This window comes from Marmota flaviventris, chromosome 2, assembly GCF_047511675.1.
Source record: "Marmota flaviventris isolate mMarFla1 chromosome 2, mMarFla1.hap1, whole genome shotgun sequence".
Lineage (NCBI taxonomy): Eukaryota > Metazoa > Chordata > Mammalia > Rodentia > Sciuridae > Marmota > Marmota flaviventris.
Genome location: NC_092499.1, coordinates 26,998,260 through 27,022,729, shown reverse-complemented (window position 1 = coordinate 27,022,729; position 24,470 = coordinate 26,998,260). Strand labels below are relative to the sequence as shown.

At 51.5% G+C, this 24,470-nt stretch overlaps 1 protein-coding gene and 2 long non-coding RNA genes across 4 annotated transcripts in view; 1 reads left to right on the top strand and 2 right to left on the bottom strand.

Moving 5' to 3' along the window:
- Esrrb (estrogen related receptor beta) overlaps nt 1–24,470 on the top strand; it is a 157,970-nt gene that overhangs the window by 79,302 nt on the left and 54,198 nt on the right. The gene's annotated exons all lie outside the window — the stretch shown is intronic.
- LOC139703346 (uncharacterized) lies at nt 15,105–17,251 on the bottom strand. Its single transcript, XR_011705723.1, has 2 exons — nt 17,069–17,251; nt 15,105–16,539 (listed from the first exon to the last, which is right to left on the bottom strand). It is a non-coding gene; the product is annotated as an uncharacterized lncRNA (long non-coding RNA).
- Nucleotides 19,078–22,899, bottom strand: LOC139703347 (uncharacterized). The gene is made up of 3 exons (XR_011705724.1): nt 22,759–22,899; nt 19,647–19,842; nt 19,078–19,153 (listed from the first exon to the last, which is right to left on the bottom strand). It is a non-coding gene; the product is annotated as an uncharacterized lncRNA (long non-coding RNA).

Below are 24,470 nucleotides of genomic sequence, written 5' to 3'. Positions count from 1 at the left end.
GGGGTTTCCTCCTTCTTGGGAGGAGGTCACCCCTTTTCATTATATTCAAGCCTTCAGCTGATTGGATGAGACCCACCCACGTCAGGGAGCTTGACAATTTAAATGTTAATCTCATCCATTAATAACCTCATAGAAATACCCAGAAGGCTCAAATAGGTTGAGTTATGGTCTGTGCAGAGGAGGAACCTCTCCTAGGAGCTGGCAGAGCAGTTTACTTCTGAAGTTCTCTGAGCTGATGGGGAAACATGACTTCTTGATTGTGCCATGAGCTTCTTTCACTTATTTTGACGCTTGGTGTTTTCTGGGTTAGAATATAGTCACACAGTGACTTTCAATTCATAACCGTGATCCTTAGTAGGACAGGTTTTACATAGACATCTGTCCACTTGGCACAGTGTGTTGGGACTCTCCGCCGAGGGCCTGTTTTAGTCAGCCACGCATTGTTGTGGCCAAAAGTTGTGACAAGAACCACGAGAGGAGGAAAAGTTTATTTGGGCACTTGGTTTCGGAGATTCAGTCCACGGCTGGCCAGCTCCATAGTTCTGGGCCTGAGGTGAGGCCAAATGGCTCGGGAAGCAGAGAGGGCAAAGTATAAACCCCAGTCACGCCGTCCATGACCCATAAACTCCAGCCACGCCCACGTGGCCATAGTCACCGCGCAGTTCATCTATAGCAGTGGTTGAACCCACCTCATCAGTTAATCCTGTCACCTCTGAACATCTGACATCGTCTCACATGAGCTTTGCAGGGACACCTCATATGAACCACGCAGGGTCCCCCTTTTCTGGAGGCCCTGGGAAAAAATGTCTGTCCTCACTCATTCAGGTCATTGGCAGAATGATGTTCCCTGAAATTATCGCATCGGGGACCCTGATGTCTGCTTGCTGGCTGCTGCTCAGGAGCTGCATGGGTGGCCCATCACAGGACCCTTCGCCATCCGCAAGGCCCACTGGTACTATTGGTCTCTCTGACTTCTCCTTCTGCCACCAACTAGAAGAAAGTTCTCTGCTTTTAAGTGTTCAGGAGATTCCACTGGGGTCATGCATAGAATCCAAGATAATCTCCCTACTCGAGGGACAACTATGCTATATGAAAAAATTATCATGGGAATAACATCTCAAGACCTTCATAGGTTCCAGGCAATAGGGGAGCATCTTTGAGGGGCCATTTTAGAGACCCTATGTATAAGACCCCCTTTTAGTTTGTGGGTCCTGCTCAGGAGGTTGCTAAAGGTTACTATTCTCCCACTCCAAACCAAGGGACAGTGGAGACAGCTCAGCAGGCCTGACGTCATGTAGCACAGTCTCACTTGGTGTTAAGATACTGAAATGTGCAGACTGAAATTATGTTTCAGAAAACTTTCTGCTTAGCACAGAAGTTACTCTCTCAACACCAAAGCAACATTATGAGACTTGATTTCTATAAATACTCAGTTGTAGTCAACTTCAGATATGAGCTACAATTTATCACTCTGCTGTGATAAACACACAGGCAGAAGAAGAGGAAGGAGGAGGAGGAGGAGGAGGAGGAGGAGGAGGAGGAGGAGGAGGAGGAGGAGGAGGAGAAAAAGAAATGCCCAGAATAATGGTTGGTTAAATATCTGGGTACTCCATAGCTCAGTCAAGTTTACAAACAAACAAAAAAAAAAACAAAACCAAAAAACAAGGGCATCACATAGGATGGCATCACTGGTCCCCAGAGCTTTTGCTGTAACCTCCACCCCTGCAGATGCTGGGGGTTTTGGCCTCTTGGGCCTCTCTCCTCCCGCCCTCTGCTCTGTCGTGCCAGTCCATGATCAAGTTCATCAGGGATAAGAAACCTCCAGTTAGTGTCGTGGTCAAAGTGCATCCCAAAGTGAAAGGACTCGGAGAGCACTTTATTCAGCCGTGTTTTTTGAGTGCTTTGTGTCCCTGATCTAATTTGCTCTTTCCAGCCACCCTTGGAGTTGGGAACAAGTGTGTCATTTTAGAGCTGAACAGGCTGTAAAATGTGGGATTTTCTAGCAACTGGGAAGTCAGGATTTGGACCCAGGCCTGGGTGACCCCAGAACAGTGCCCTGACCACTGCACAGCCAGGATTCCCGCTGCGTGGCCAGGACGCCTCCAGGAGCAAAGGGAACAGAGGACTCACTAGGCAGGCCGTTGGCAACTGATCAGGTTGTCTGAAGACCCTCTATGGATGGGACAGCTCCTGTTGGCAGGAGGGTAAATGGAGAGATCCGGGAAAGGTGAGGACCTGCTGCTAGGGAGGATGAGCCCTGTGTGTTGACAGCCGTGCCCACGCCTGGAGGGAAGGCAGAGGAACATGGCTCAGGATGACCCGACATCATCTGCCTGCTGGTGATGGACAGAACCTGCTGGGCTGTTTTATTTGCTGCACCCAGGCTGCGGAGGCTGATGAGGGGGTCCCTGAGGGTGCCAGAGTGCTGGGCATGGTGACAGGGCACAAGACCCAGCTCACCGGGAACAAAGACCCTCTGGTCCAATACTTGGTGTGACTTGGACAAGTCTGGGTGCTCTCAAATGTCTGGCATGCTCTCTGCCTGTCTGTGATGTGAACAAGGTCACTGCGTCCTGCTTTGCATTGAGGCATTCCCTAAAGGAAGAACTGCGTGTGAGCATATGTGTGTGTGAACACGTGTGCAATTGCACATGTGTGCACGTCACTGTGTCTGTCTTCAGTATCCAGTGCCCTCCAGGGACCTGGCCCTGCCACCAAGTAGCCTATAAGCAGTGTGTCTGAGTGTGTGTCACCGCCCAGGCCACACGTAGGGGTGGAGTCCTGCAGCGCGGGGGCCTTCTACCTATTGATATTACATGACACTTATGCCCTTGTTAATCTCTGTCACTAGAGCAAAAGTCCCCTGTGCTCCCTGGGCCTGAAATTGGGAATCTATTTGTCCTGCCAGAACAGTGTCCAGGTATCTGATATTAGGAATGAATCCGTGGATAGACTCCTGGGTGATCCTGGGGTTTGAGCTCTGGGATTTATATATCTTCCCATGAACCTCTCCTCATCGGTGAGCGGACCCCTTAGGAAACTGCAGGCAGGTGGCAGAGCCCCCTCCCTCTTTCTCCCCCTCCCCACTCTTGACCTCACCTTCCTCACCTCCAGACCCACGCCCTGCCCCAGGCCTAGAAGCATCTCTAGCAACAGCTTCTGCCCAGACTCTTGAATATTCTTAGTGATGGTTTGACATTTCTTCTAAAAGTGACAAATGTAATTTGGAACTGGCATGTCAGTTCATTTGTTGGCCATGTTGGTTCCTAACCCAGGTACAATTAAAAAGTGTAATAAAATGTCTATCCATCTATCTGTATATCTGTGGCCATAAACGTTGTCTGATGGCCATTCCCCATGAGGAAAGCAGGAGCAAAGGGACTCCAGAACCCCCTCAGAGCATCACAGACCCTCCAGGTATGGACATTCTGGTGGCCCTGTTTTCTAAAGCAGTGGTTGGCCCCGCCTCCTGGTGCAGGTGTTCACCTAGAGGGAGACTTCAGCCTGAGACCTCAGGAGCTGTTTGACCATGGGGGGAGGACATCTTAAACTTTGAGGTCCTGTGTCCAGAGATGGATGAAATCCACAGGGGATTTTCCTCCAAAGTCTCCCTGCGAGGCAGGCTGAGAACTTCACCCTGGACCTTTGGGTCGATGGGCGGGATTAGAAGAGGTGGAATGACCTCTGGGGCTTCTTGTCAACTCGGGGTGGGGGGAGACATCAGTGGATATCAGCCACAGATTTGCCAGAATCTTGTAAGTGGCTTTTTTTTTTTTTGATACTGGGGATTGAACTCAGGGGTACTTAACCACGGAGCCACATCCCCAGCCCTTTTTTCTATTTTATTTAGAGACAGGGTCTTGCTAAATTACTTAAGACCTCACTAAATTGACGAGGCTGGCTTTGAACTCATGATCCTCCTGCCTCAGCCTCCCAAGTCACCGGGATTATAGGCATGTGCCACCGCACCTGACTTGCGAGTGGCCTTTTCTATCCAGATCATTAAACCACCCTTAGGATTTAACCCTTCTCCCCTGCCAAGCCTGGAAACCTGGGGACAAGGATTAGGTTTAGGGTTAGGGTCAGGGTGACCTCCACTCTGATTCCTCTCTCCTGTGCCCAAGCCTGCCCTGCCCCCTGAGGACCACCTTCTTATTCCATCCTGTAGGCAGGGACCTCCCTGTGAAGGATGGCGTGGCCTCAGTGGGGGCTGGCCTGCTCCTCTCTGGGGGTGCAGGTGGAGTGGGCCCGCACGGCTGTGTGTGCTGCCTCGCAGAGCCCCTCCTGCTCCAAGAAGCTGGGTCCCCAGGCCCTGAATTGTGAGCTGGATTTGGAGCTGCTGTCTCTGCTGCCCCCACAGCTTAGCATATGGCTGTGCCAAGTCCCAGTCACGGCTGCTAAGATCTTCACAAACCAGATCACAGCATACACACACACACACACACACACACACACACACACACATAGAGCACCTTCATAAACCAGGTGAGGTGGGGCACACCTGTGTCCCAGCTACTTGGGAGGCTGAGGCCGGAGGATCAGAAATTCAAGGTTAACCTGGGAAATTTGGGGAGACCCTATCTCAAAATAAAGTGAAAAATAAAATAAAAACGGACTGGGTATGTAGCTCAATGGTGGAGAGCACTTGTGTAACATATGCAAGACCCTGGGTTCAATCATCAACACTGAAAAAAAATTTTTTTCTGGAGCTGGGGATACAGCACAGTTGGTAGAGTGTTTTCGCAGCAAGCACAGGCCTTGGGCTCAATCCTTAGCACCAATAAATAGATAAATAAAATTTTTTGGCTTTGCATTTTTTCCTTTTCATATTTGGTATTTGGAGATTTTTTTTTTTTTTTTGTCATATTCCAGACATGTGAAGATCTTTGGAAAAACTCCAGAGGCTCCTTGCCTATAGGGCTGAGCAGACGCACCAACCCTGCTCCTGCCCTGGGGGATTACTGAGTGCAGAGGATCAGGAGGAAGCTTGGAGAAAAGGGAGAATGGGTTGGAGAAGTCCTGGGTCTCTGAGGGGCAGGCAGGGGTGGTGCCCGGGGCTGAGGCCCAAAGTCAGGCTGGTTTCTGGACTGCTCTCGAATGTTTGGTTCTTTCAGTTTGTGAAAGGTCTTTCTTTCTTTCTCTTTCTTTCTTTCTTTCTTCCTTCCTTCCTTCCTTTTTTTTTATTAGTTATTGATTGACCTTTATTTATTTATTGTTTATATGTGGTGCTGAGAATCGAACCCAGTGCCTCACACCTGCTAGGCAAGTGCTCTACCACTGAGCCCCAGCCCCAGCCCCAGCCCCAGCCCTGTGAAAGGTCTTTTGAACCTTTTCCGGACAGCCTCCCTGACTCTCTAGACACCCACGAGCCCCTCCCCCTCTTCATTCATGATTCTTCTCAGCATCTTAGTGGAAGTGGTGTCCTGTCCCTCTGTAATCCATGTAGACAGACGAGCAGGCTAAGAGAGTAGGGAATGTCCCCTGTACTCGTTCCTCTGTGTTTGCCAGCCACACAGGTTGCTCAGCTCAAAAGCTGGGTCCTGCCAGGTGCCGCTACACTAGTCTGTAATCCCCACAGCTCGAGAGGCTGAGGCAGGAGGATCACAAGCAGCCTCAGCAAAAGTGAGGCACTAAGCAACTCAGTGAGACCCTGTCTCCAAAAAGGGCTGGGATATGGCTCGGTGGTCAAGTATCTCTGAATTTAAACCCCGATATCCCCCTCAAAAAAAAATGGGCCCTGTAGGTCCAGCGGGCTCATGCGATTGGTGGGCACTCAGCCCCGTCCCTTATTGTTGGGTGATATTGGGAGCTCTGCTGTCTTGCAGGAGTGGGTGTAGGTGTGTCCAGGAGGGCAGACGTTCCATATCGTTGCCTGATGACCTTGAACGGACACTGAGGGCACCCTCATTTCCCCTAAGCAAGGCAGACTGTGCTGTGTCAGCAGGTGGGGGACTCCTCTGTCCGGTTAATGTGGGTTACTGTGCTAGACCGAAGGGTCCTGGCAGCCCAGCCCTTGGACAGACACCACGCAGCACACAGAGCTCAGGCGGCAGGTGCACGGAGCACATCAGGGTGCAGTTCTCTACACCTGCAGGGCCCGAGTCATTGGGCAGGTTTGAGGAACCATCGAGCCTTGGGCCCCAAAAGTGCGCACCACCAGCTCATAGCCATCTCAGGCTGCCTGGTCCCAAGCAGTCTTTCATTCACCCCAAACAGTTTAAGACCTTCGGGAAAGACAGCAATGAAAAGGTCCCTGTCCTCAAGGAATTTACTGAGAGACAATGTATAAGCAAGCGGGGCAGAGAGCAGTAGCAGCCTCCAGGTGCACAGAGCAGGCGCACAGTGGGCCCTCAGGAGGTCTGCCCTGAGTGAGCCAGGTGCAGGAGGGAGAGTGAGAATTCCCCGGGGAAAGCTTCATCAGGAAGGAAAGGGAAAAGTGTGGATGTCACAAAATAATTGAGAGTGATGGGGTCTGTAGCACACGCCTGTAATCCCAGAGGCTTGGGAGGCTGAGGCAGGAGCATCGCCAGTTTGCAGCCAGCCTCAGCCTTAGCAAGGCCCTAAGCAACTTAGTGAGATTCTGTCTTAAAATAAAATATAAAAAGGGCTGGGGGTGTTGCTCAGTGTTTAAGCCCCCCTGGGTTCAATACCTGGTACCAAATAATAATAATAATAATAATAATAATAATAATAATAATAATAATAATAAAAAATAGGGGAATGGCAGTGTAGGAAGAGCTAGCTTTTGTTTGCACTTACTTTTGATCAGATGTGTTTTAAGCATACGCCACTTGTCATCCCTTACCCTGGTGATGAATCCTGTTGTCACTACTCCCCATTTACAGCTGCATAGCCCCAGGCCAGAGAGGTCACGTTCACCCCAAAGCCAGGAGGCCATAAGTGGCAGTCAGATTAAGGGTGGGCTGTCCAGAGGACCAAGGGTTAGGGGGAAAGAACACCCCAGTCACTGAACCACATATCAGGCCTTTAGTGGGTAGAAATCACATATTGTCCCCCTTCAGTGATAGGGGACCTCAGTGGGAAGGAGTTGGTGAGGTACGTCCGAAGGAGAAGGACAAGTTGAGGCCATGTTCCTGGAGTAGGGATGACATTGGTTTGTAGTAAACACTCAGGGCCCCCACCCAGGTTCTGAGAGGAAGGACACCCAGGCGACAGGCTTCTGCATTAATACAGTATGTGCATTTTATCTCTGCAGACCTCGCAGACTGGGTTTAAAGAGCCCAGCTCAATACCATTAGTGTCTATCTGCAGAGGACCCTCGGGAAAATTGATTAGAAAGTGGGCTTTTGCATTGGGGCAGGGCTGGCTGGGCCTAATCGGATTTGAGCGAGAGATGGTATCTAATTCCCTGCATCTAGGAACTGGCTCGGGGACCTCCCTGGGAGCCAGCCCCCCTCCAACAATTTGGTTTGTGAATACATTAGCCACACAAGCCGAGGGGGAGAGGGTTTTGGGGAGATGGGGAAGGGACATGTGAAAGGCTGAGACAGGACAAGAGATGCTTCCTGCTCAGGTCTCGGGTGGAAGGTGTGTACCAGGGGCCGAGGGTGTTTTGGCTCATTGTACCCCTGGGGAAGGACACTGGTTATTGTATTGCTTGTTATTTATTGAATCCCTGTGTGCACAGTTTCCCCTCTCATTTCAGTCTTTATTTTAAAAGTAATATATTCACATGGATAATAAGAAAGATAAACACTGAGACCAGGCGATGATGGGTACGTTCTTCCTGATTCTTGGTCTCCTGCACAGTCCCCCCAGTGTGGTCACTGTTACCAAGTATTCTGTGACTCTTGTAATCTTCCCACAGATTTTTTCCATGTGCATCCATGAAAGCTTCACTAATCTCTCCAGGAAACCTGTGGGGGAAACCTGGGTGTCCCCATTTTGCAGATGGAGAAGTGGAGGCTCAGGTTGGTTGGGTACTAGCTGCAGGGCCAGGAGCCAAACTGTGCAAGGTCTGGCTTTAAGTTGTGGGGTCTTTTGTGAAATCACGTGCCCTTCTCAGAAACAGAGAGGGCTGCTCCAAGCTCCCCAGGAAACCCCTGGGTTCACACTTCTTAAACCCCTCCTCTCCCCGGCCATCCATCTGCTGTCATCTTGCAGGGAAACTTTTGAGGGCTTCTTTTAGGGCTTCCTCCCATTGGGCATCCTTTAGGAGCAAGGGAAAAGTAGGTTTAGTTCTTGCAGCTTTCTCTGGATCTTGTGGGTACTGTGTTGCAGGGACCCAGGTGGGGAGGATTGGGGTGGCGTGGGGGGCCACAGCAATGAGTCCTGGAGGATGAGTGTGACATCAGAACCTAGGGTCAGCGTCCAGCTTCACTACACATAACAGTAGGCCCAACCTCCTACGTTCTCAGGGGGTCCAAATGGTATCCGTGGCCTGGTGCATCTCAATAAATATCAGCGATTATTAGTATTACTAGCTAGATAACCTCTAATACACTAACCATGCACTCTAGGCAAATTGCCTTGACCAGAATATAGGAATACAATTGTTCTTATATTATTATACTATTATTTAACATCTAATGTTTAAAGAAAACTGTTTACACAATAAGTAGTATTGTCTTAAATAGAATTAGTATCTTGCCAAGGTTTGGAAGAGATATTCAGTAAATATTCTCATTTTTGTTTCTTTCCTTATCTTAGTCTAAGTCTAATTAAAAGTGAACCAATTTTAATTCCGTCTTAACACATGTATTGAGCACTTGCTGTTTACTTGGCACTCTGAGGGCACAGGGATGAACAGGCCATAGACCTCAACAGACAGATCATCAAATAGAGGAGGCCAATTGCCAATGGGGGCATTGGAAATAGTCCAGGTGGTGAGTTTTGCCAGGAGGGAAGTGGCCGACACCAATGGACTTCTGGCTTCGTGTTCTCCAGGACCTCATTTTCCATTCTGAGAAGTGGAGCTGCCTCCTTCTCTTGCTCCTTGGTATTTGGAAGATATGGAACAACCTGGTTGATGTGGTTTCAGTCTTGAGGGGTCAGGAAGGGCTGAGATCTTTCTTCCTACCCGCATCAAGTACCTACACACACACACACACACACACACACACATACACACACAAGTACCTACACACACACACACACACACACACACACACACACACATGCCTGCCCCAAGCCTCCTGGCTCTGCCCATTTGCAGGGCTGCAGGAACACAAGCCTCCAGTCCCCCTTTCCTTGCTGTGTCTTCTACAGGCACAAGGGCACATCTGCACCCGGTGGCTCCTGACCCCTCCTCCCCTGAACCCTGTCCAGCTCCAACCCTGCCCCCCTCCCCCAAGAAGGTTTGTAAGGATCAGAATAGCTCAGTGCCCAGTGCTGTACTGTGAAAACCAGAAATATGTAACAGCTGGATTACGGGGAGATTATTAGCTCTGCTTAAAGATTTTCCGCTTACGCAAGGATTAGCTGCGGGGTTCCTTTAAATAGCTGGCTTTACTAATGCATCTGTAGCAAGGGAAGGCTGGACGGGAGGAAAAAGGACAGGCGTGGGAAGCAGGAGGCCTGCATTTGAAGCCAGAGGAGTGACGGTCATTCTCCTCTAGCAGCCTGGGCTTCCTTGGCGGGGAAGTGAACAGAAGCCCCCCCACCCAGCCCCTAGCATTGAGCAGGTGCCCGTGGGGAGTGCTCAGGCCGATGTAGAGGGCTGGTCAGTGCATGGGGTGATGTGGATTGCCCTGCTGGTGATGTCTACGCCCTAGCTGGCCTCTGCCCCGTCTCCATCCTGGTGGCCAGCCTCGCCCCACCTGCCCTCTTCCTGGCCCCGCCCCCTGGCCCCTCCCTCTGTCCAGAGTTCCCACTGCCCCCAGTTCCCAGGATGGGTGCTGCTGGGGGCACCTCTGTGATTGGCACATACAGGTCCCACGGTCGAGTGTGCCGCTCCCCACCAGCTCCCCTGCGTTCTGGCTAACACCTCCTGGACTTTCAAGGCAGCCTCTTCCGCCTCCTCCAGGAAGTCTTCCCTGACCCATTTCCCCTCAGGAGGTTCGGACAGCCCTCTCTGTGCTCCAGTGGTCCTGTGAATGCGCTGGTGTGCATGACCCTATTACAGCCCTTGAGGACAATTCATTGTCCAGTGGCTTTGTTGTCCTTGGTCACTTGTTCATATCTGGCATGGCATGGTATCAGGAATGGAGCTAGTGGGCTCAGGAACAGGGTCCTCCTGTTGGGCTCAATAGACCTGTGCTACATGAAATTAAATAAACGAACAGTGACTCCCAGCAGGGCGCGGCAGCGAAGGCCTGTAGACCCAGTGACTTAGAGGGCCAAGGCAAGAGGATCACACATTCAAAGCCAGCCCCAGCAACTGAGCGAGGCCCTAAGCAACTCAGTGAGATCCTGTCTCAAAATTCTAAACAAAAAGGGCTGGGGATGTGGCTCAGTGGTGAAGCACCCCCAGCACCAAACAACAAAAATAAAACTGAACAGCAACTCCCATTTGTCGGAGGTAAATGCGCCCAGGCACACGGTGCATGCTGGACCCTGTCCCCATACGCTGGAAGCACACAGCATGTCCTTGCAGGCAAAACTCTGGTGTTGGATCATAATCCCAATAAATCCTGGCTGTGTCCCAGCCATGTGACCTTAACCAAATGACTTGCCCCTGTGTTTCCCCCAGCTATAAACCAGGACCAGGTCGCAGGGTGCGATGGCACATGCCTGTAATCCCAGAGATTCGAGACTGAGGCAGGAGGATCTCAAGTTCAAGGCCAGTTTCCACATCTCAGAGAGACCTTGCCTCAAAATAAAAACTAAAAAGGACTGGGATGTAGTTAAGGTACAGCACCCCTGGCTCACTGCCCAGCATGAAGGGGGTCATAAGAGTTCTGAGCCCCTGGTGTGTGGCAGGTGCAGGGAGTTAAGAGGGATTGAACCCCAGTGTGGCAGGGTGGTCACTGGGGACCCTGCGCTCCCGTGCGGTTCCTCCCAGGGCTCAGGTTGCTGAGCTTGCGGTCCCCTCCACCCCTGCTTCTGTGAACTTTCTCACTTCCCCGCCCACCCCCAACCAGTCAGCTCAGAAATAATCCAATTTTACTTGATTATTAGTCATTATTTCCTGCTGCTGTTTTTATTTATTTTTTAAGCATTCTAGATTTAATTGAGTTGATTGATCAGCACGATGGCTGATTGGAGGGAGGTGTTCTGTAACCCTCTCCTCCCCTGCTGTCCCTCCACCTAGAGAAGCCCAGCCTGCCCTGGGGCTCCCAGGGTGCAGGCCCATTGGGTTCGGAGGGCTGGGAGCCAGGCACCCGGCTGTCCCTGGTTTAGTGACCTGAGGCGAGTCCTTTGCCCTCTTAGGGTCTCATCTGCAAAAAGGGGCTGAACTAAAGCAGCCTCTGATCCTCCCTCCCCCCTACAAATCGGTGGTAACCCTGCAGCTGACCTTGTCCTCCTTGGTCTGTGAACTAGTCATCTCTTTGAGGTCACAGCCCACCCCTGTGCCCTGAGCTTAGCCAGGGTTGTGGGGACCCGGATGTGTGAGCCAGACAAGGGCTATGTCTTGTAGGCACCCGTGGGAGAGGCTGGCTTCATAACCAGTGGGTTCTAAGCTCAGCGGTTTCGGAGTGGACCTCTAACTCTGGAAAGTTGGGTGTGAGTGTGTTGGGGCGGCCTATGGGTTCAGGCCAAAACAACCCTCCTGAACTGACTGGCAGGTGTGTGTGTGCAGAGGTGATATGTGCTGAGTACCTATCGTGCCACGTTTTGTTTTCTAAATGTTCACAGCAAACTTCTGAGTGAAGGGATGTAATATGAATTTTATAGACTAAACACTGAAGCTCAGAGAGGCTAAGGTGGCTTGCTTACAACACACAGCAAGCGAAGGAGAAAGGTTGACTTTGAACTGAAGGCTGAAGGATGTCAGGCTTGCCCCCTTTACACGGCTGCAGACCACATTCCAACATGGTGTGCCTATCTTAATAACTAGAGGAAGGATGAAAACGACCAGCTAATTTCTCCCAGTACCACTTCTATTTCCATGTTTGCACATTATCTTCCTGAGAGACCCTTTTTTAGGTAACATGGAGTGACGTACCACCTTCTATTCTTCTAAGTGCTCTTTTCTCTCCTCTGAATTTTGCCCTTTGATTCATGCATTTATGAAGCACCTATAGGGTGTCCTCGTTCTGAATCAAAGTCCCTGCCTTCCTGGAGATGGCCCTGGGTGGACAGATTATAAACAGGTGAACAGATAAGTCATAAAAGCTCAGATACTGAGAATGGCTGTAAAGAAAATAGAGCGAGGAACTGAGGGAAATAATGGTGGCCGTTTGTGTATCTCCTTTTGGATTATCTGCTCATTTTTTATTGGATTTTTTGTTTTTTAATATTTTTTTAAGTTATGTTTCCAATTTCTTTTTAAAAAGATTTGGAGGGCTGAGGCTGTAGCTCAGTGGTAGAGCACTTGCCTCGCATGTGTGAGGCACTGGGTTCGACCCTCAGCACCACAAAAAAATAAATACATAAAGATATTGTGTCCACCTACAACTAAAAATATAAAGTAAAATAAAAATTTAAAAAAAAAACAGATTTATTGGAATAGTTTTTGCTTTACAGAAAAAGTGCCAAGGCCTCGTGCCGGGATCCTGGGAACCCTGCGTCTGCTCTCCCTTTGGTTGGTGTCCTGTTACTGCAGTAGACTGGCAGACCTGCCCCCTGACGCCTTACTACAACCTAAGCTCCCTACCTCTCTCAGATTTTGTTGGTTTTCCTGCCACCATTCTTCCGTGAACCAGCCAATCCAGAACCCCCCACTGAGTTCTCTTTTAGTGTCCCCTGGTGTGTGACACTTCCTTGGACCCTTCTTGTGTTCTGTGACCTTGACAATTTTGAGGCGTGCTGACCAGCTGTTTTGCTTTTGCGTTTTCCAACTTTGTTTCCATTTGAGACCAGGATGCTGAGAGGCTGTGCAATGTCAAGGTCCAGCTCAGAACTCAGAAGTCGGGTCGGGGAGTGACTGGGTTCGAATCCTGGCTCTGCCCCCAGCCCCGCTAAGTGACAAGAGCCAGGAAGCCTGCCCTGCCTCGGTTTCCCCACCCTCACAGAAGAGGCCTGGTGAGCTGCTGGTGAACTCGTGTTCTTGGAGGTCCCTGTGGGATCCTGGAGGGACCAGTTGCCCTGAGGTGTTCACTTCCTCTCCCAGGAGCTGGGCTGGGAAGTGCAGAGGAGGGGAGAACTCGGCGTTGCAGGAGGCTCACACTTTACAAGGCTTTGGGGGATGATGTCCTAAATTGGTCCTCTCGATAATTCCTTGATGTAGTAAGATGGAATCTCCCCTGTCGTGTGGATAAAAAACCGGAAGCTCAGGGGTCAACAACCTGGGGAGTTCACAGAGGAAGGAAGGGCCTTGAACCTGGACCTTGGTGGCCAGAATGGGCAGGCAGCCCTGGGCGGTGGCAGGTAGGGCCTGGATCCCAGATCCTGGGCTGGCAGGATCTGTTGTGTGTGCCTGGCTGGGCAGACACATGGAGACTCGAGAGTTATGGATTCCCAGCCGCTGCACGAAGTATTGATCTCAGGCCATTGTGCGATAGCCAGTGTTTCATTTTGTAATGTAGATTTTTTTCCCCCTTAGATGATTTCACATTTAACCCTTAAGTTACCTGGGAAACCAACATGTGCCAGTGAACCAATCTAGCCTGGCACCTGGCTTCCCAGGTGGGTCTCAGACCAGAAGGCCAACTGTCCCGCTTCCTGCTCGGGGCATCTTCAGGCCCCTCCAGATGGCCAGGGCTATCTCTGTCTTCCAGAAAGGGAAGTAGAATGACATACCTGAGAGCCTAAATGACAGTCTTGGAGCTGTCGCAGAGACCAGCGCCCTCTCTGGGCTTGCTCTCCAGGCAGCGAGCACAAGAGCTCAGAAGACACCTCATGCTCTTGGTTCTATCTTTAAGCCTGAGATGTAAACTACAAAATGCGTTCCACCCTCGTCAGGGAGCTGGGAGCCACAGCTCTAAGTGTGCAAGCTAATAGTTCTTGTCCTAGGGGGACAGTACGTGTGCGCTTATGTGTGTGTGTGTCAGAGAGAGAGAGACAGACAGACAGTCAGTCAGACTTGTTAGTTCAATGTACTGTGAGGACAAAGAACAAAGAATTTTGGTGCTGAGGCTGGAAGCCAACACTTTCCCTCAGTTCGACCAGGGCACATGGGCTCCCTGGGGCCTCTGGCTGCTGTGCACTTGACATTGGGAGTTCCCATTCCACCCACTTGGAGCTCTACCCCCACCTTCCACAGCTGTGTGCACAGAAGATACAGCCCCAGCCATGCCTCTAGCTCTCAAGGACATGCTTCTGCCTGTCTCCTATCCCCGAGGTGCACCCAGGTTTGGGGGCCTGTGAATGGCCTGGTTCTCCCCAAGCAGCAGCCCTTGCCCGCACCCACCTTTGGTCCTTTTGGACACCTGTGACTGGAGGCCACGCCTGGGGTGGCACAGAGAAGAGTGCTCAGGCCCGCTTAGGCACACTTTGTGGCTGTCCCTGGCCTCAGCCCCTCCTCCCACCTGGATCCACGGGAAGGAGGACCAGACCCCTTGTCCTCTGACCTCTGCCAGGGAGGTCTGGCAGGAAAGGGAAAAAGGAAGGGGGCTTCTCTAGAGACGGCTGTCCTCCGGCTGTTCACTCCAGTGGGGACAGGAGTCCAAGTCACCAAGCAGCTGCACGGCCCAGTGCTGCAGCCTCTGGTGCCTAGGTTGATTTCGTCTGTGACGCTGGGTGGACTCCAGGGTCCACAGAGCAGTGGGACACCAAGGCCTGATGCTCAGGCCCCAGGAGGGTGCTGGGTAGCCTAGGCGGGTCAGTGGGACCCACCTGCAGTCACAGGGCTTTCCCAGCAGATGTGTTGGGAAGGGAACCCCTGGTCACCACCCCTTCCTGCACAACTGCCCTTCCAGTCTCTCATCTCCCCCCTCCCCAGCAGCAGCTGTCCCCACCTGAGTCACTTGGGCCACAATCCCTCCGGTGCTGGTGGGGGTGACTCCACCTCTCCAGCCCGTGGCAGGGTTGTGCTGTTACCAGCAGCCTCTTGGAGGGAAGAAGGTCGCATTTGTGAGCAGTGATTGAAATGCAAAATAACATTTTGATCGAGCCAGCAGGCTGTTTATTTATCAGATCAATAGTCAACCACCCCTCTGGAGAAGTCAGTGTGATAAGTGATGCATTGCCAAGGGCAGCCTTGCAAATCCAGCCCCTCCCGCAGTGGCTGGGATTAAGGGAGGGCCACGGGGCCTGGCAGTGACCCCAGCTCTGCTTTCCTGTGTCCACGGTGAGCAGGTACATGCTTTCCCTCATTTTTTTCTGATACCCAGTTTCCAGAGGGCAAAGTCAGTTTACGACTGATTCCCGGAGAGTAGATGCCAAAGCCCAGGGTTCAAGCCCAGAGACTGCCGTCCAGGGGCCTCCCCCCTGGGCTCTGTTGGTCTTTTCGAGGGCAAGGAACAGGAGGTGCCCGGTCTGAGCCGGTCCTGCTTCCCACAGGTCTTCATGCATCCCGTTGACTTTGGTGTTAAAATACCTTTTCTTCTCCTTCTTTTTCCTCTTCTTCTCCTTCTCCTCTTCCTTCTTCTTCGTTTCCTCCTCCTTCCTCCCTCTTCTCCTTGCTCCCTCTTCTCCTTGGTCATCTTCTTCTTCCTCTTCTCCTCCTCCTTCTTCTTTTTCCCACCTTTTAAACCAGATTTCTCCAAAAATGACTTTCAGGCCCTAAGTTCTCTCAGTTGCTCTCCAAACACATGACATGGTTTTGAATGCTTTTTTTAAAAAAGAAAGAAACCAGGACTAGTTAGTGGTGCACACCTGTAATCCCAGCAGTTTGGAAGGCTGAGGCAGGAGGGTTGTAAGTTCAAAGCCAGCTTTAGTGTGGCCCTAAGCAACTTAGCCAGAATCTGTCTCAAGATAAATAAATTTTAAAAAGACTGGGATGTGGCTCAGTGGTTAAGTACCACTGGGTTCAATCCTTGGTACAGGAAAAAAAAAAAAAAAAAAAGAGAGAGAGAGAAGAAAAAAGAAAACCCAGTAATAAAGGAAAATCCATACATTGTAAAGTATTTAACCAGGATTACTGGAATTCGATAGGAATGGATTTCAAGGTTGATTCCTTAGTCACTCTCCCAGGGACAGTGGACCCTGTGTCTCTGGACTCTGCTCCTGGGGTGCTGGCTGGCTCTCCTTCTTGAACTCTGGCCTGGTCTTGTTACTCAGGTCTGTCACTGTCACATTCTGAGCGGGTACTGGAGGTGAGGACTGCGGAACACGGGTTTACACAGCGTTACCTGATGTAAACTCTCAGGCCTCCTAACTCAGCTCTTCAAATACTTCTTGAGCACCTGCTGTGTGTCTGTGGGTACTCTAGATCCTAGACTAGAGCACAAGAGAGACCAGTCCCCATGGATGGGGAGCAGAGCCCCGAGGTAGGGCATGATTAGCGCAGCCAGGAAGCAGCTGGGGTGGTCTGGGGCGCAGCTCAGGGGTACAGCACCTGTTAGCCTGCAGGTGACACTGGGCTCACTCTCCAGCCTGGGGAAAAAAGAAAGGAAAGAAAGGGGCTCTGGAGGCTGGGATACATAGATGGTGCCTCCCCCTACAAGTGGTTGAAGGAATTGGTGATGTCATCCAGAGTCCCAGTCCTTGCGCAGAACAAGCCCTTCATTTGGGGACACTAGTATCCTCCTTACTGAGATCAGAACCAGATTCTTGGTTGGCTGCAGTGACAGGTCCCCACCTGTCCCAGCTGCTGGTCAGCACAAAGACTGAGAAATGGACGCAGGATGAGGAAAGGATGCTGGGAGCCCCAAGCGTCCTCTGTCATCCCTGCTGTGCATCCAGCCACATAGAAGGGGTCACAGGCATGTGACCTCATGGAGATCAAAAAAACATGAGACACCTGAACTGCCGGTTCCACCCTGGGCTGCAGAAACAGAAGTCTAGAACCAGTCAGAACTGGCCTGGGGGGCGGGGGCGGGGGCTCAGTGACACAGCACTGGCCTAGCAAGAGCAAGGCCCTGGTTCCAGCCCCGCACCACAGGGGGAGCGGAGCAGGACTTACCTGGAGACCTGTGCTCAGTTCTGATGCTCCTGTTTGGACAGAGAAGATGGATCATCCTCAGTGACCCTAGAACGGTGGCCTTTGTGATCAGGGAGCGGGAAGCTGCTCCGGCCCTCTGGCAGGCTGACTGCGGAAGGGGTGAGACTTATGCTGTGGAGTTGTATGAACTCTAGCTGGAGGAGAAACAGTTTGGTTCTTCACCAAGCACTTTAGTTTTTAACTTCTACCGTTGTGGCAGGGCTGGGGATTGAACCCAGGGCTTGACACCTGCTAGGCAGGCGTCATCCATGGCCCACAAGGCACTGGAAACGAAACCCCAGAAGCTGAGGGATCTAAAGCTGCTGCCTCCTGGCCCTGAGGTCCCCTGTCCCAGGGTCCTCCTGAGGCAGGCGGCCACCTGGTTGGGAGGTGGTGAGAGGGGCTGAAACCTGGGATAAGATGGCCTAGAGGCTCAGAGGTCTTGGCTACCTGAGGCCCCTGGCTGGATTGGCCCTGCCAGACCCTCCCTCTTCTCTCCTCCCTCTCCCTCCCCCCCCCAGAAGCCTCCCAGTTCTTCGGCCCCTCCCCCTCTCAGCCCCTCCTTGGAGGGGCTCCTGGGACCATGCTGTCTGGATCCCCCACTGTCACCCTGTGTCCTCCCCTGCTTTCCCGGGTGGCCCTGGGCACTGACTGACTTTATACCACTGGAGGATTCCTTGTCACAGCAGAGTGGGCAGCGCCGACTCTTACTCTCCACGCCTGGGCACAGAAGTTCCTATTGCTCAGGTAACATTTCGGTGACGGTGTTTGGCAGGAGCCTTCTCATGAGGCGGTTCTGGGGCCTTCCGGTTTGTGGTTCTGCCATCTTCCAGGGCCTTGGAGTCCCCAGAGGGCTTCCAGGGACCTGCAGATGGAGGGGTTGCAGGAGGTAGAGGGGCAGAGCAGTCTGAAATGTAGAACTGGCTTTCCTGAGGCAGGGACCTGGGCACCTGGACCACAGGTGTATCCCCAGGGCTGGAGCAGGGTCTGGGTGCAGCAGATACTGGGACAGGACCTGAAGGTATGAGCGAGCCAGCGAGAGGGCGTGAGCTATTCTTTTGGTTAAGTAAGCCCCCTCCTGTGAACTAAGGCACCAGGGAACCACCCATGCTCACTCGCCTGAGCACAGGCACTGCTTGGGCTTCAGGGCTACTGGCGGCAGCAACTGAGGCTCTAGAACATTCTGCCTCTGACCCTTGCTCTTCTCTGCTGCCAGCTTCCATATTCTTCCTCTCACCGCACACTGGTGGGACACACGACTTGCTCAGTTCTTGAGCTCTCTGCCTTGCTGCTTCTGCCCCCAGAGAGGCAGCCCTGGCACCAAAACCTCATGGGAGGGACCGATTGTCCTAACTTGGACATCTGTAAGAATCTGGCAATTCCTTTGAGTATGTATGTGTGTGGGGGGGGGTGGGGAAGGACACCCCTTTTGCCTGAAAAAGGACTTCCTTAGTGGAAGTGCCTGCTACCTGGGGGATGGGTAGATGCATGGGGGGCGGGGGCGGGTGGAAGATGGGAGGAGAGAGGGAGGAAGAGTGTTTCTTGCTGGAAGACTGAACTTTTTGGAGACAGTAAGCAGAAGCCATCTCCTTATTACCCAAAGGGGGTGTGAGAACACCTGCTGGAATTTACTGAGTACTTTATGTTTTCCAGGCACTGTCCTAGGCTCTTTTCTGTATTAACTTGCTAATTATCAAGACCACCCTGAGAGAGGCGTAGTATAATTCTCATCCCCATTTTACAGAAAAAGAAACAGAGGCACTTTCTGATTCAATAACCCAGTTCATAAGGGGCAGAACTGGGATTCGAACCCAAGCAGTCCAGCTCTACACCAAGCCACATAGCCCAGCCCCAGGGCCCTTGTGAGAATTCAATGCCATGTGCAGAATTCACTGTGGAGTCTGTTCAAGGACAATGGGGGGACGTTGGTGCCACCCCACTGCTTGACATAGGGGGGAAATCAAAGCAGGTAGAAGAAGAGGTGCCACATGCCTGTAATTTCAGAGACTCGGGAGGCTGAGGCAGTAGGTGAGCAAGTTCAAGGCCAGCCGGCAGCTTAGCGAGATCCTGTCTCAAAATATATATAAGAAGGGCTGGGGATGTAGCTCAGTGGTAGAACACCCCTGGGTTCCATCCCCAGTTCTGGGAAGGAAAAAAAAAAAAAAGAGGAGGTGAGATAAATTCCCAGATGGCAGATCTCCTGTAGCATCTGAATGGGAGGACCCAAGGGGTGTGTTGGGAGCATATTCTGAACTTTGGACGCTCTCCTTCGCCCTCACATACCTCTTTGAGATGGTCAGACCCAGAGCTGGCTGAGCCAGCTGAAATAAGAGCCCAGGAACTTTGGGGCCTGGCATGGGGGCACTGACTGAGCGGACCCACGTTTCAAAGGGCCAGCAGAGGCCGTCTGCAGGCTGGGGACAGGACCCTCCCTGCTGTCCCGGCAGCCACTCCACATCCAGTCATCTCTTTCTGCTTCAACAGCCTCTCTCTTCTCATTATGATGGATGCAGCCTGGGAAACCGTGGATAAAAAGCCCTGATGGAAAGACACTAATTACCCGTCATTATTTTCCATGCCGTAATTTGTGTGGAACGAGATTTCCATCAGTTGTCCGGGATCAGCCTGGTTTTGACTAATCTTTCTGACGACAAGATGCTTAATTACAGATATTTGCCAGAGTTCCAGCATGCGCAGAGGGAGGCCAGCACTCTCTGGAGCCACAGAGCTGGAGGGTCATTTTGTAGCCTTGGCCCCTGGGGGCCCCCAAGGGAGAAAAAAGAAAAAGAGTTGTAGGAAGTTAATTCCTGGGCTAGGTTGGGTGAGGCCCTAGGTTGGATCCCCAGCACTGCAAAACAAATAAACAAAAAAACAAAACAACAACAACAAAAAAGAGCCGGGTGCAGGGGTACAGTCCCAGCTGTTCAGGAGGCTGAGGCAGGAGGATTATGAACTTAAAGCCAGCCTGGGCAAGTTAGACTCACGATTTTAAAAAAAAGAATGGGGGATGTGGTTCAGAGGTCTAGTGCCCCTGAATTCAATCCCCAATTTCAAACAAAATAAACAGAAAGATATTCCCAAGGGGGGCAAATAAAATCAAACCATCACCAAAGGAAGTGTGTTAGTGGCCACCTGGCCAGGAGGGTGGGGGTGGGGGGGCTGCTTGGTATGTCAGCTCATCCTCCTGGGCAGGTCCCCAGCTCAACATTTCTAAACTCCAACCAACCTCCTAGGTACCCCCCAACACTCTGACTCTCTGGTTAGTGACTTTGAGCAAGTCAATGTCAATGTTTCAGGATCGGCAGAAGGATCTTTGAGAACCTAGGATTTAGTGGCTCTCACTGTACCAATGTGTCCTGCAAAAATGTTATCTAGTGTGGAAAGTTGAAAGATATATAGGCTAGATTTCAATCACATAGAAATGATAATAAAAAAAAAAACATTATTAGAATAAGCCATTCAGACTACCAAGGGGAAAGATTAGTTGAAATTAATGAAATTTCTGAGTTATATAGCCGGGTGTGATGGTACACACCTGTAATCCCAGCAACTCGGGAGGCTGAGGCAAGAGAATTGTGAGTTCAAAGCCAGCCTCAGAAACTTAGCAAGGCCCGAAGTAACTTAGCGAGACCTTGTCTCTAAATAAAATATAAAAAGGGCTGGGGATGTGGCCTAGTGGCTAAAAACCCCTGGGTTCAATCCCTAGTACCAAAAGAAAAAAGACATATATAATTAGTGGGCCTCAGTGCACAGAATAGCATCTATCGTAATGCTTGGTTCACATCATGTTTCATCTTTGGGCTGTTCCCTGTTTCCCTCCCATGTAGTAAGTGCCCCAGGAATACATGTCCAACAGGAAAGCTGGGACCTCAACAGGGATTCACATCTTGCTACGTGGTTATCCTGCATTTTAAATACTAATTTTTTGTGGGGGCGGGGGTTACTGGGGATTAAACCCAGGGGTGCTCTAACACTGAACTATATCCCTAGTCCTTTTTATTTTTAATTTTGAAACAGGGTCTTGCCAAGTTGCCCTGGCTGGGCTTGAACTTGTGATGCTCCTGTCTCTGTGTCCTGAGTTGCTGGGATCAAAGGCTTGTGCCACCCAGCTAGGCCTTGAAAACTATTTTAAAGGAAGTTCATCTGTTATTTCTGGTGCCTGGGGGTTGATTTGTAACAAATACAGCCTTGCTGGAGGGCCTGAGAATCTGCCTGAATGAATGGCTTGAAGATGCTTCAAATTAATCACTGAGATGTACCTAAGAGTCTCTCAAGTGTTCAGAGACCATTTTTCTTCTGTAGAGTGGGCTCCCATTTCAGTCTGGCTGATCCTCAATCTTCTTAGCCACTCCCTTGCTGTCCTGAATTATGGCAAGTTCCTTACGGGATTATCCTCAGTTCTAGATCTAGGGAGCTTGGATGAGGGGTAGGGGTTGGCTGGGTTTAACCACAAGTCTGCCAGCTGCTGAATTTTCTGGAAGGGGTTTTCTTGGGAGAATCACCACGGCGTTAACATCTACTTACTGCTGGCTGGGGAACCAGCATTGGCTTCAGCTTTTTGCATTCACTGGCTCAGAGAGGGTGACCTGGCTACTCCAAGCCCACGGTACTGTGGGGCAAAACGGGCACATCCACTACCAGCGTCCAGACTCTCAACCATTAAATGACATAGCTGCTTGTCCCTGTCCTCAGATGCATGGCCTGAGATCAGGGACAAAGAGGGCTCCAGGGGTAGTTGTTCTGCATGACCCTGATCCTTGTGTGGGGTGGGAGGATGTCACCCAGTCCAGGGGAGAGATCAGACCAGTCCCTACCTGGGTCCTGCCTGACCCCCTTGAGGCAGGTATTTCCCTGGGATTCCAGCCTAGAAACCTATGATTATCTCTTGCTGATACCCAGGAATTTCTCATCCCCTAGAGGTCCGAGGAAAACAGTTCAGCAGCCTGGGTTTCATTAGAATGTTCGAGATTCTATTGGTCTCTGTTCTGGGATCGTCTTCAACTCTTGGCTGACAGAGTGAGTGTGGCAGAATTGGGGGAAGTCCCCTGCTCCCAGCAAGTGCAGCCTGGAGGTCAGGCTGCTCTGGGGCCCCATATTGGACACTGAGGAGGCCGGGAACAGGGTCGGGTGGGGGCCAGAGAGAGGCCACGTTGGTTGAGATGGTGAAATTGAGGCCAGGTCAGCTCTCGCTGAGCTCCAGTCCCCAGTGGATCAAAGGGAAATGATGCCTCAAGGGACTTCGACCACTGGCCATTGCTCTTTCAAGAGGCATCTGTCCCCTCCCCACGAGGAGTCGATAGTCATCGATCCAGCTGGGAGCAGGGTCCAGCCACCACAGATGATGGACTCGCTGGACTCCCTCCTCCCCGAGCACAAGGGCTTCAGCCTCCTGTCCCTGTACGGAGGCTATCTGGACCCCACCGTGGCCACCCACTCCAAGGCCAGGTTCTCAGGCCCGATGCCCTCTCTAGCCTCCAGCTTGCTTGTTCTTTCCTTCTGCTGTACCCCAGCCTCCACTCGAGAAAATGCCATCCTCCAGGCCCCTCCGTCTTCTCCTAGTCCCACTCTGACACCCTGTGCTCTCCCCAGGGACTCACAGCTCCTCTGCCCAGCTCTGCTCCTGCACCCCGTGTCCACCCTCTCTGAGCATGCAGCAGGCCAGTGGGTCTCACCTGTGGGCAGTTTTGCCCCCAGAGGGGATCTCTGGTGAGGTCTGAAGGTTTTCCTTGACATCTGTTCAGGGATCGCCAATGGTCTGGTACGTAGAGGCCGCAGTCTCTGGAACATTCTATAATGCAAAGACCAGCCTCCACACCAAAGAACTGCTCTGCCCCAAATGCCAGTCATGCTGAGGCTGAGGAGCCCAGGTCTCAGCCACTGGAGGACGTGGGGCTCCCCTTGTGACGCTGCCCCTGCAGAGTCCCTCCCTGCTTTCTGCTCTCTCTGCTGCCCACAGCTCTGCTGCAGACTTCCTTCCTCTTCCCTGGGATCCCTGCCCTCTGGCCTCAGCCTTCGCTCCTGCTACCTCCCCCTTCACACAGTCACTAGGAGGTGAGTGGAGGCACAGGGGCCAGGAGGCCTCACTCAACTCCTGCCCCATCTCTGACAAACTTCCCAGCAGGGGGTGTTGGTGCCTGCCTGCGAGCCCAGCCTGTCTCAAAATTTAAAAATGAAAAAAAAAAATCGGGGATGTAGCTCAGAGGTAGAGCATCACTGGGTTCAATCCCCAGTAATGGGGTGGTGGGGGGAAAATGGTATAAAAAACAAATAAAAGACACTTCCTATTGCATAACTGGCCCTCCTTTTAGGGTTGGAGCTCATTTCTCTGCCTATGATCTTTCCGGCTCCTCCCAGGCCCTTGAACTGCTTTGTTTTTCCCAGTGGTCCTCCAACTTAACACCCATAAGCACCACAACCATGCTGTGCAAACGAAATTCAACACCACTCCCACTCCAACACAGATTTCTGGGCCCCCACTGTGCAGAGGTGCACGGTCCACACATGAGTGGGGCCGGGCGTGGTGGTGCACGTCTGTTACCCCAGAGACTCGGGAGGCTGAGGCAGAAGGATTGCAAATCAGAGGCCAGTCTCAGCAATTTAGCAAGGCCCTAAGCAACTTAGCAAGACCTTGTCTCAAAATGTAAAAAGGAGAACAAATAATAAAAAATATAAAAAGGGCTGGGCCAGGTGTAGTGACACCCACCTGGAACCCCAGGGGCTCTGCAGGCTGAAACAGGAGGATCCGAAGTTGAAAACCAGCCTCAGCAACTTAGCGAGACTCAAATTATAAAATAAAAAGGGCTGAGGATGTGGTCAGTGGTTAAGCGTCCCTGGATTAAGTCCGGAGTACCCAAACCAGACAATAACAACAACAACAAAATGAGTGTTGTGGGCTAGGATCCAGGAAGCGCCCTGTTCCCTCCCCTCAGCTGCCGCCAATGAAGGCTCAACAGCAGATTGAGAAAAGCTGACACTGATCTTTGCCATCTCCAGCCTTCCCGTCTTGCTTTGTTCTTTACCCTTAGCATTTAACATGGAGTGACTGTGATCAAAGTGGGCGTCCCTAATCTTAAAATCTGAAATGCTCCAAAATCCAGAACTTTGGGAGTGCCAACCCAACACCACAAACCTGATGATTCGGTGCACACACACACAAGAACACGTTAAACACAAAATCATGTAAAATATTTGTGTAGGGCTAGGGATGTAGCTCAGTGGTAGACCGCGTGCCCAGCATGCAGAAGGCCCGGGGTTCCATCCCCAGCACTGCAAAAATAATGTAGACATTTATGTTCAGCCCATGTGTATAAGGTATATGGAACACAAATGTATTTCGTGTTTAGATGTGGGTCCCATCCCCCAGATAACTCATGATACATATGCA